Raw genomic sequence first — 8092 nt, forward strand, 5'->3', positions numbered from 1 at the left:
TTTTGTGTTCTCCTTTTTTTGCCTCTCCTTTTTTGTGTTATCTTCCCATTCCCCATTTTCCGTAAATATCAGATTTGCTCTTTGATTGACTGTGTAGGGCCAGCAGGGTGAAAAGCTGTTATCAAAAACTAGGTATCCAGCATTTAATCATGTAAATTTCAGACCAAAATATGTAACCAATAGTTGGTAAAAACTTAGAGTGGTCTTTCTCAAAGAGAGTCTTTCACCTTCCAAAAGATTTCCAGAAGCAAAGATTTATGAAGCTAAATAACGTATGAGATATGCTGCACATTTCATTCCCATTGGGAGCTTCATCAGACACTTTGTAATTAATTAGTTTTTGGTTTACTGCTTATTGTCTGTGCTCCACTTGTTTGTGAGTCCTGCAAGTGTGGGTATCTGTCCTATTCATCGTATCACGAGCCAGGCCCAGAACCTGGCTCATCATAACTCTCAATAATTATTGTTAAAAAATTATGTACATAGTAGAGCTTTGAAAATTCCTTGAGTAAAGATTTCTGTTTAGTGTGAGTTTAATGTGTTAATCCAGTGTTTCCCAAATGAATGTATGCACAAGGAATTCTCCTCTCCCCAAATCCCCCCAACACAGAGCACCCATCTGGAATATATTTGGGGAAATACTATCTTAAAGCAAGAAAAGACACTTCAATAGAGGGTGGCATTTTGTGTTAGTCTAGATGGTGATTGTGTTGGTCATTCACCTTTTGCCCTTCCTCAGATCCATTCTCTATCTCCTTTATCCTGACCTCCACAGGCTCCATCATCTGGGTTCCATTGCCCTCTGGTTTCCGGTTGGACTTGGCCAGTGGGAAGCAATGCAAGAGATGGAAGAGCAGGAAGAGAGAGGTCAGAGTATGTCTTCCCCACTCCCTTTGCTTGGAACTGCAGCCGTAGCGGTAGATGCATCCCTCCCTGATGATCTTGCCTCCCCAGCAAACCCCCTTACTCTCTTTCAGCTCTCCCAGGATCCAATGACATGTATCTTCCCTCACTCTGTCAGGGCTCAGGGCTCAGGTCTCAGGGTGGTACTGACTTGCCCTGGTACTATCCTTGGAATCCTCAGCTTTGCCTATAGATTTCCTTGATCACACCCAAACCTCTGCAAAAAAGTCTTTCATTACAATCTCTTCAGAAACCCCATCAGAGCATGCCTTCTATTTTCTGTGTGTCCCAACGAATACAGGGATAGCTTCCTCAGTCTGAAATGAAATACCAAGAGGAAACTGAACAACTTCCTCGCAGAGACAGAGCTTCACATAGTGGTTTTGTTATTTTGATTAAAGTTTTACGAATTCTCAAAATCTTATCCACACCTCTACAAGTTAGTAAAGAAATAAACTCCAGAATCACATATAGTACTCTTATGAGTTATCCATCTTATTAGTTCACAGTTGGGAGGTAAACTATGTATGAGATAGTTTTAATCTATTCCTCACACAGATTTTGAGCTTCAAAGAAAATAGGAACTTACTCCACAGAGCCATCAATCATCATTTTTAATATAGTTCAGGACACTGTGGGCACTCATTCCATGTTAATTCAATTCTTATATTCATTTAGATGATGGTCACAGCTGCTGAGAGTAGACCAAGTGGAGGCACATCCATTAGCATCAGACAAAAGTATAACATTTGGCAGCACTGTGAACAAAGGCAAAGAGGGACACATTTGTGAAAAGAAGTGACCAGTTCACAGGTGTAATGTTTAGCATTTTTTAATGTGATATGAAGCCTGAACTAATGTACTTACTTTTTATTATTATAAACTTGGCAATAATTAAGATCTATCCAGTGGTGGTAGAATAATACCTAATATTACCTAATAATACCTAAGAGCATAGTCCCTATAGATAGGGGTGTTTTTGTAACTGCATGAAGTGTTGGTTTTCTAATGAGCTTTAGTAGGTTTATTTGCCTTGGAAATCAATGGAGATGGGACACTGAAAATCAAATGATGTCATAAAACAAAATTCCTTAAGAGGCATGGAGAGAAAATTCTACATTCTGATGACGGGGTTGTAGAAATCCAATGCCTTGCACAGGCCCCTGATGGATCCCATGAGCAGTAGGAGGGGGTTATTACTAGAGAAGATGCAGACAAAGGCCTGTCCCTGCAAGTTAGTTCCCTGAGCTGGTCAGTAATAACCTACTATAACCTCAAAGAGCCTCCAGCAGCATCACTATAAATACTTGACTGTCCATGAAGAGTTGGTCTTTTCCATCAAAGATTTTGAGAGGAGTAAAGTCAGTGTAACTACTTTTTTTTTTTTTCTGAGCTCTTTTGCTCATTCCTCTATCCTTGACCTTAGTCCATTTCTTCTTGGCATAGTTTCTATCATCTTGGAAATTATTTTGCAGGATGAAACAGTTGCTTTTTAGTTGTGTGGGTCTTTGATAAGGGTTGTGTGTTTCCCTTCTGTGGAACTGGTTCATAGGATTGCAGGCTAAACCTGCTTGGGCAGCTAAACTTGTGATGAAAATAATGATAACTCAGTTCTGGTTTTTTTTCTTATAATTATTTATTTTAATAATCACTGCTCATATGCTTATCTTCTTCTCAAAGTATTATGTCCTTGGAAACCTGTCTATAATCTCTATCTTGTCCTAGGAGCTGACTCTTCCCAGGATGACTGAGAGTGGAAACAACCAGTCCCTCAGGGAAGGCCCAACCCTGACTTTTTATCTCCACCGAAAAATGATATCAGAATACGCAAGTGTGGCCAGGTGCTCATGTCTGTAATCCCAGCACTTTGGGAGGCTGAGGCGGGTGGATTGCTTTGAGCCAAGACAACATGCCGAAACCCCATCTCTGCAAACAATACAAAACTTAGCTGGGCCTGGTGGCCTGCACCTGTAGTCCCAGGTACTAGGGGGGTGGGGGGTTGCTCAGGCAGCGGGAGAATCACCTGAGCTCAGGGAAGTTAAGGCTGCAGTGAGCCCTGATCTCATCACGACACTGCACTCCAGCCTGGGCGACAAAGCGAGACCCTGTCTAAAAACAAAACAAAACAAAACAAAAAACACAAGTGTATTTCCCTATGTCTGACTTATTCAGTCTAAATACCATGTGTAGGATATACAGTCAAGGTTAAGCTTTATCCAGCCTGGTCCAGAAGTGACCACAGCTACTTCTCATGAATAAGTTTAGGACCTAGGCTTACACCACCATTCTTGCTTCCTACTTTGAGGTCCCAGCCGCTTACCTTGCCAGTTTTTGCTGCTTCTCACATAGGTAACTTTTCAACCATTTGACAATGCATAGCCAGAGCATTTCACAACCCTTATATTTCTAGTAATGGTATCTATCATTTATGTAAATCAATGGTTGATTCTTGTAGTTTTCTCAGATCAAACCATCTAAGTGGATCCAAGTCTCCAACTCTTCCCTGTTGAAAGCAGCTGTGTTTTTCATTCCTAGTATCTCTGTTAAGATGTCAAAGATTCTGTAAACAAGCTTCAGAGTATAAGCCCAGGGTACTGCATTTAATATGCCAACCTAGCCCTTGAAAAAAATCGAGGTAGATCGTGGCAAATTATGGTTGACCACTGTAAGCTTAATCAAATAGTAGCCTCAATCACAGCAGCTATGCTGGATGCGGTGTCGTATCAGTGTTGACATGTTCTAGAACATATCTACATAGCATCTCACACTTGGGCACTTGGTATGTGGACTATTTATTTGGCATATATACCCTTCAGGTTGCATCAGGAATTAGGATCAAAAGCAGCTTCCAGTCACCTGGGATGAACAGCTGTACTCAATCAGAGCCTTACCCCAGGGTGGTGGTTACTGCTTTTTGACAGAATATAATCCAAAGGATCTTGGTTATCTTGACATTCCACAGAACATCATACGAATCCACTGCTGCCTAGGCATTTTGGTGCCTCCTGCCAGTGGTCTAGCAGGCAGAGAAAGGGGTTCTTAAAGTCACTTGCTGACACTGATATTTTGAGGGGTTAGGGTGACTGCTACAGCATGGGAGCTGGAAAGAGGCCATCTGACATATAAGAGGCTCCCTGGGGAAACTTTTAGTACTTCCCTACAATAAGACACCATGGAAGGATGCCCCTCCCATGCTCCTAGGACCTCAATATGTCCTTACATTTCCACAGCTTTCTATTGCAAGACCTGCAAGACTTTCTTCTGGCTGAATGTTTTTGTTTTTTTTTTTCTTGCAGTGGGTGGGGGGGGTGGGCGCCAGTTGGTGGGGGACTGAAATCATTCTTGGTCAATTCATGGGGCAGGCCAACATGCCAGGGAGCCAATGCTCCCAGAAGCAGCTCTCAACCTGTGCTACATGGGAGTTAGTGGGCAAATACCCCAACTTCTTCTCCCTTGGACTGGAACCAAATGGTGCTATGGAGAAGCAACTGCTACAGAAGGTTAGAGAGGGAATAATCACAATGGCTGAATAGGAAAGGCTTCACAGAAGAGGTGAAACTTCATCTTTTTTTAAAAAGACCATATTTTGACAGGCAGCTAAGAGAATGGAGTACATTACATAAAAGGGAAGATACAGGCAAAGGTCTAGGAGTACAATAGCTTTATTTTATCCCAGGCAGAATAAACTAATATTTCTTATTCTCCCTTCTATGTACCAAGCACTGTCTAGGTCATTTACCTACTTTTTTAGGGGGAAAGAAGATCAATTCAACTGAGGCAGAGGCATTTGAGTAGAGGAGCATTCAAAATGTATTAGAAATGTGGCCTGCAAGAGTTTGAAAGAATATTGGTGGGATTTGAGTAGCGGAAGTGAAATATACAACTCTTAGAGATTAATTCGACAGCATGAGTAGCAAAGACTGGAGTAAAAAGATATTGGGGGCTGGGAAACTAATTGGGAGACCTTTGCAATAAACCAGATAAGGTATAACATGATGAGGGGCTCACTAGGACAAAGGCCATGTGGGATGGATAAGAGACTGTCAAAATATGTGAAGGGAAGAGGGAGAAATTAAGGATGTCCTGCTTGATGGTGGAGGGTGGGTGGAGGGAGAGACATTAAATGAAAGAGAAAGAATCAGTAGTCTGGAAGGTGGAAGAAATTATTAACTCACTTCACCACACCTCTCTTCCTTTTGCTGTAAACCCTTGCAGCTAGGAACTTGTGAAACCTAATGCCAAAATCAGTGTTTGTGTACTGGATTCACCAGGGGAGAAAATGTTGAACCAGATTCTCAGCCTGTCTGAGCCTCCTGCCTTTTGTATGCTTTATGTATTGTAATATTTAATAAAAGGGAAACTGTACTCTTTAATTCTCATTCCAATTTGCTGTCCTTGTGGAGAATCTTATTTTCACAACACTAGGGATTGTAGACATCCTAAATTTGGAATTTCCCAACTCTCATCAGGATAAGTCACATCTTTAGTGGTTCTTAAGTGCAGTGGTTGGGAATTTAATTATATTATGCAAAATTAGTAAACAGCTATTTCAAGACAAGGCTGATTAAAATGAATCTGCAAGGTATGGTATTTATTAGTATATTTTCAAAACTAAGCGATATAGTGTCTTAGCTCTTGAAGTTGAAAGATGAGCGGCACCTACAAAACGATATAACAGGGATGATGGCTGGTGTTTAAGTTTCAATGGAACAGTTGTTTTGACAATTTCATATGGAACTGATTAGCCCCTGAGATAGACAGCTGCACTCTACCTTTCCCCTGCGTCACTTACATAGCCCTCTGCATTTTTCTCACCTATTCTGTACTTTTTGCTCCTTTTCACATTGTTAGATGTCTTGTCCACTGAAAGAGATTCCCAGCACTATGAGGATGGCTATGGGCAAAGGACTGGGGCACTGTGAAGGAAAGATGATAACCAGAAATGCTAAAAATCAGAGGCATCTTTCTGCTGGTCCTTTGGCTAAAGCCATGGGGATCATCCCTCTGTGATGAGGACACTATGTGCTAAAGGAGGCCCTTGGCTACTGTGTGCCTTATGGAGTTCCATACATTCCTCTCTTAAGTTTCTTTGTTTGTGAAAGTAAGGTGCTAGGTGCAATATATTCCCCAATCCTTTTCTCATTCTCCCTCTGTTTGTATGTTGTCCCTATCTATATGCCCTTTCCTATTTTTAAGGAATTCTGAGGTGAAGTCACTTACATACTTAATACCAGATCATGTATAGCCTATGAAATCTGCCTTGCTCTCTGAGATTGATTTTTAACAGGATTCCACAGTCAGGCTGCTGTTCCAGAGACTGACTGGCTGAGATATCAGTTGGGCCTGATTACAAACTTTTGGAGTCAGATGGCATCTCAAGATCATCATCAACACGCAGTTTCTTTCTCTCTGTCTTTGGCTACCCTGAATATTACACGCAAACACTCATGTCACTTTGATCATATGTAGATCCCCTGGTATTCTGCTTTAGGGAAAGTAGTTGCTGTTAGCTCAGAACTCGTTCAAATATTTAAAAATATGGATCCTCTGCCTAGAAATTTAATTTAGAAGAAATAATAGAGGACAAACCTAACATCTGTGATTGTTTTTTATGGACACCTTTTTCCCCTTGCATCTTAAATTCCAATCTGTGACTAGTCTTTGTTTCTCCCTTGGTACTGAAGGGAATGACATCGTCTCAGGTTGTATCTCTCTGGGCTTCAGCTCTAGGAATCATTTCTGTATCTTCCGGAAACCATGGACACTCCTATTATTTGTAGTATATTTTCAATTGTGTGCCAGCTCCTCGGTTATTTTGGAATCAACACATTTTAACCTTTTTTCTGCTTCTTGTCATCCCTTTTCTTCTTTTAATAAGGGACATACACTTCTTTTTTGTCAGTTCCACATGATTTTCTTTCAGGACCTACCTGTCTGGAGGGGCTGTCTAACTGCATTATCTCCCCTCCTCTGGTACCCAGCACAGGTTGGCCCCATCCTGTTAGCCTGAACCCTGATTGGTTCAGGTGGGGATATGTGACCCTAAACCAAGTCACTCCTAAAGCCTCTCTGGGATTTTTGTGGGAGCTTTTAGGAAAGTGACCCTTTCTTATACTTCATCTGGAATTGCTATCTGTAAAGAGAGTAAAACTTAGGATTTGCAAGGACCATCTTTGCCACAACATGGGAGAATCTGCCTAAGAAAGAAGCCAGCACAAAGAATAGCAAAGCCAGGAGAGAGGGGTGGGGGAGCTTCACGGACTGCTTGAGACATTTGAGCCCCAGGCTTCTAGCCTTTCTAGGCCATTGGGTCAAAAAATTCCCATTCCTGCGTAAGCTAGTTAAGTTGGATTTCTGCCGCAGCATCTTAAGGGTTTTTGACAAAAATACAAACACAAAATGCCAGTTATAGTAAAAAATGTCACCTTAAACAAGAAAAGTTCTCACTAGCCTGTAACCAGAAATATAATTCCACAGATATTAAGTAATGAATGAATGAGAGAGGCTAGATTCTTGTTATATCCAGAAGTTGGGGGTCAAGAAACCAAAGTATCTCCAATTTCTAGTTTCTCCAGTCTAAGGCCCACCTCCCCAAACATTACTTCCTTTTCTAGAAGCAACCTATTTCCAAGACAGTGAACAGTGGAAATGGCTTCTCCTGTGGAGGAAGCCCACCCCATCCACAAGAACAAGGTGTTGCTCACCAGTCCCAGCAGGCTGATGGCTCAGCACCTACTGGTTAATAATGCATTCAGCCTTTAACAACATCTTGTGTAGGACAGTTCCCCACCAGTCCAGTCCCGTAGAGTTGTTTTTGTTAGTGTCTCTCTTCCAGCACGTGGTGAAGGTCACTCCTTAACCTATGGCATTCCTTAACTTATGGCACTTAATGCTGCCTAGTTAACACACCCCTTAACAGTGCCCAGAATTCAGCTGAATGTCTGGCTCTGCTGCTAAGCAGCTATTTGATTGCTGCAAAAGTAGCTATTGGGTGGGTGCCATTACTTTTAATTTCAAAAACTGCAGTTACTTTTGTACCAACCTAATAAATCACAGTTTAGGAGTAACTCAGCCACAAGAGCGAGACTCCATCCGAAAAAAAAAAAAAAAAAAGAGTAGCTCGGCCACTCTGAGTCTTGTTTTATTCAAATATAAAATGGGGCAAAGAGACTACTTACCTCAAAGACAC

General features: G+C 41.5%; 2 long non-coding RNA genes across 2 annotated transcripts; one reads left to right on the top strand and one right to left on the bottom strand.

Annotated features, from left to right (window-relative positions):
• Positions 1–307: 307 nt before the first annotated feature.
• On the bottom strand, positions 308–1856 carry LOC110740863. The gene is made up of 2 exons (XR_002516076.2): positions 1771–1856; positions 308–1661 (listed from the first exon to the last, which is right to left on the bottom strand). It is a non-coding gene; the product is annotated as an uncharacterized LOC110740863 (long non-coding RNA).
• A 984-nt stretch (positions 1857–2840) lies between these two features.
• Positions 2841–5276, top strand: LOC103876235. The gene is made up of 2 exons (XR_002516077.1): positions 2841–2883; positions 5119–5276. It is a non-coding gene; the product is annotated as an uncharacterized LOC103876235 (long non-coding RNA).
• The last annotated feature ends 2816 nt before the right edge of the window (positions 5277–8092 follow it).

This window comes from Papio anubis, chromosome 10 (genome assembly GCF_008728515.1).
Source record: "Papio anubis isolate 15944 chromosome 10, Panubis1.0, whole genome shotgun sequence".
Lineage (NCBI taxonomy): Eukaryota > Metazoa > Chordata > Mammalia > Primates > Cercopithecidae > Papio > Papio anubis.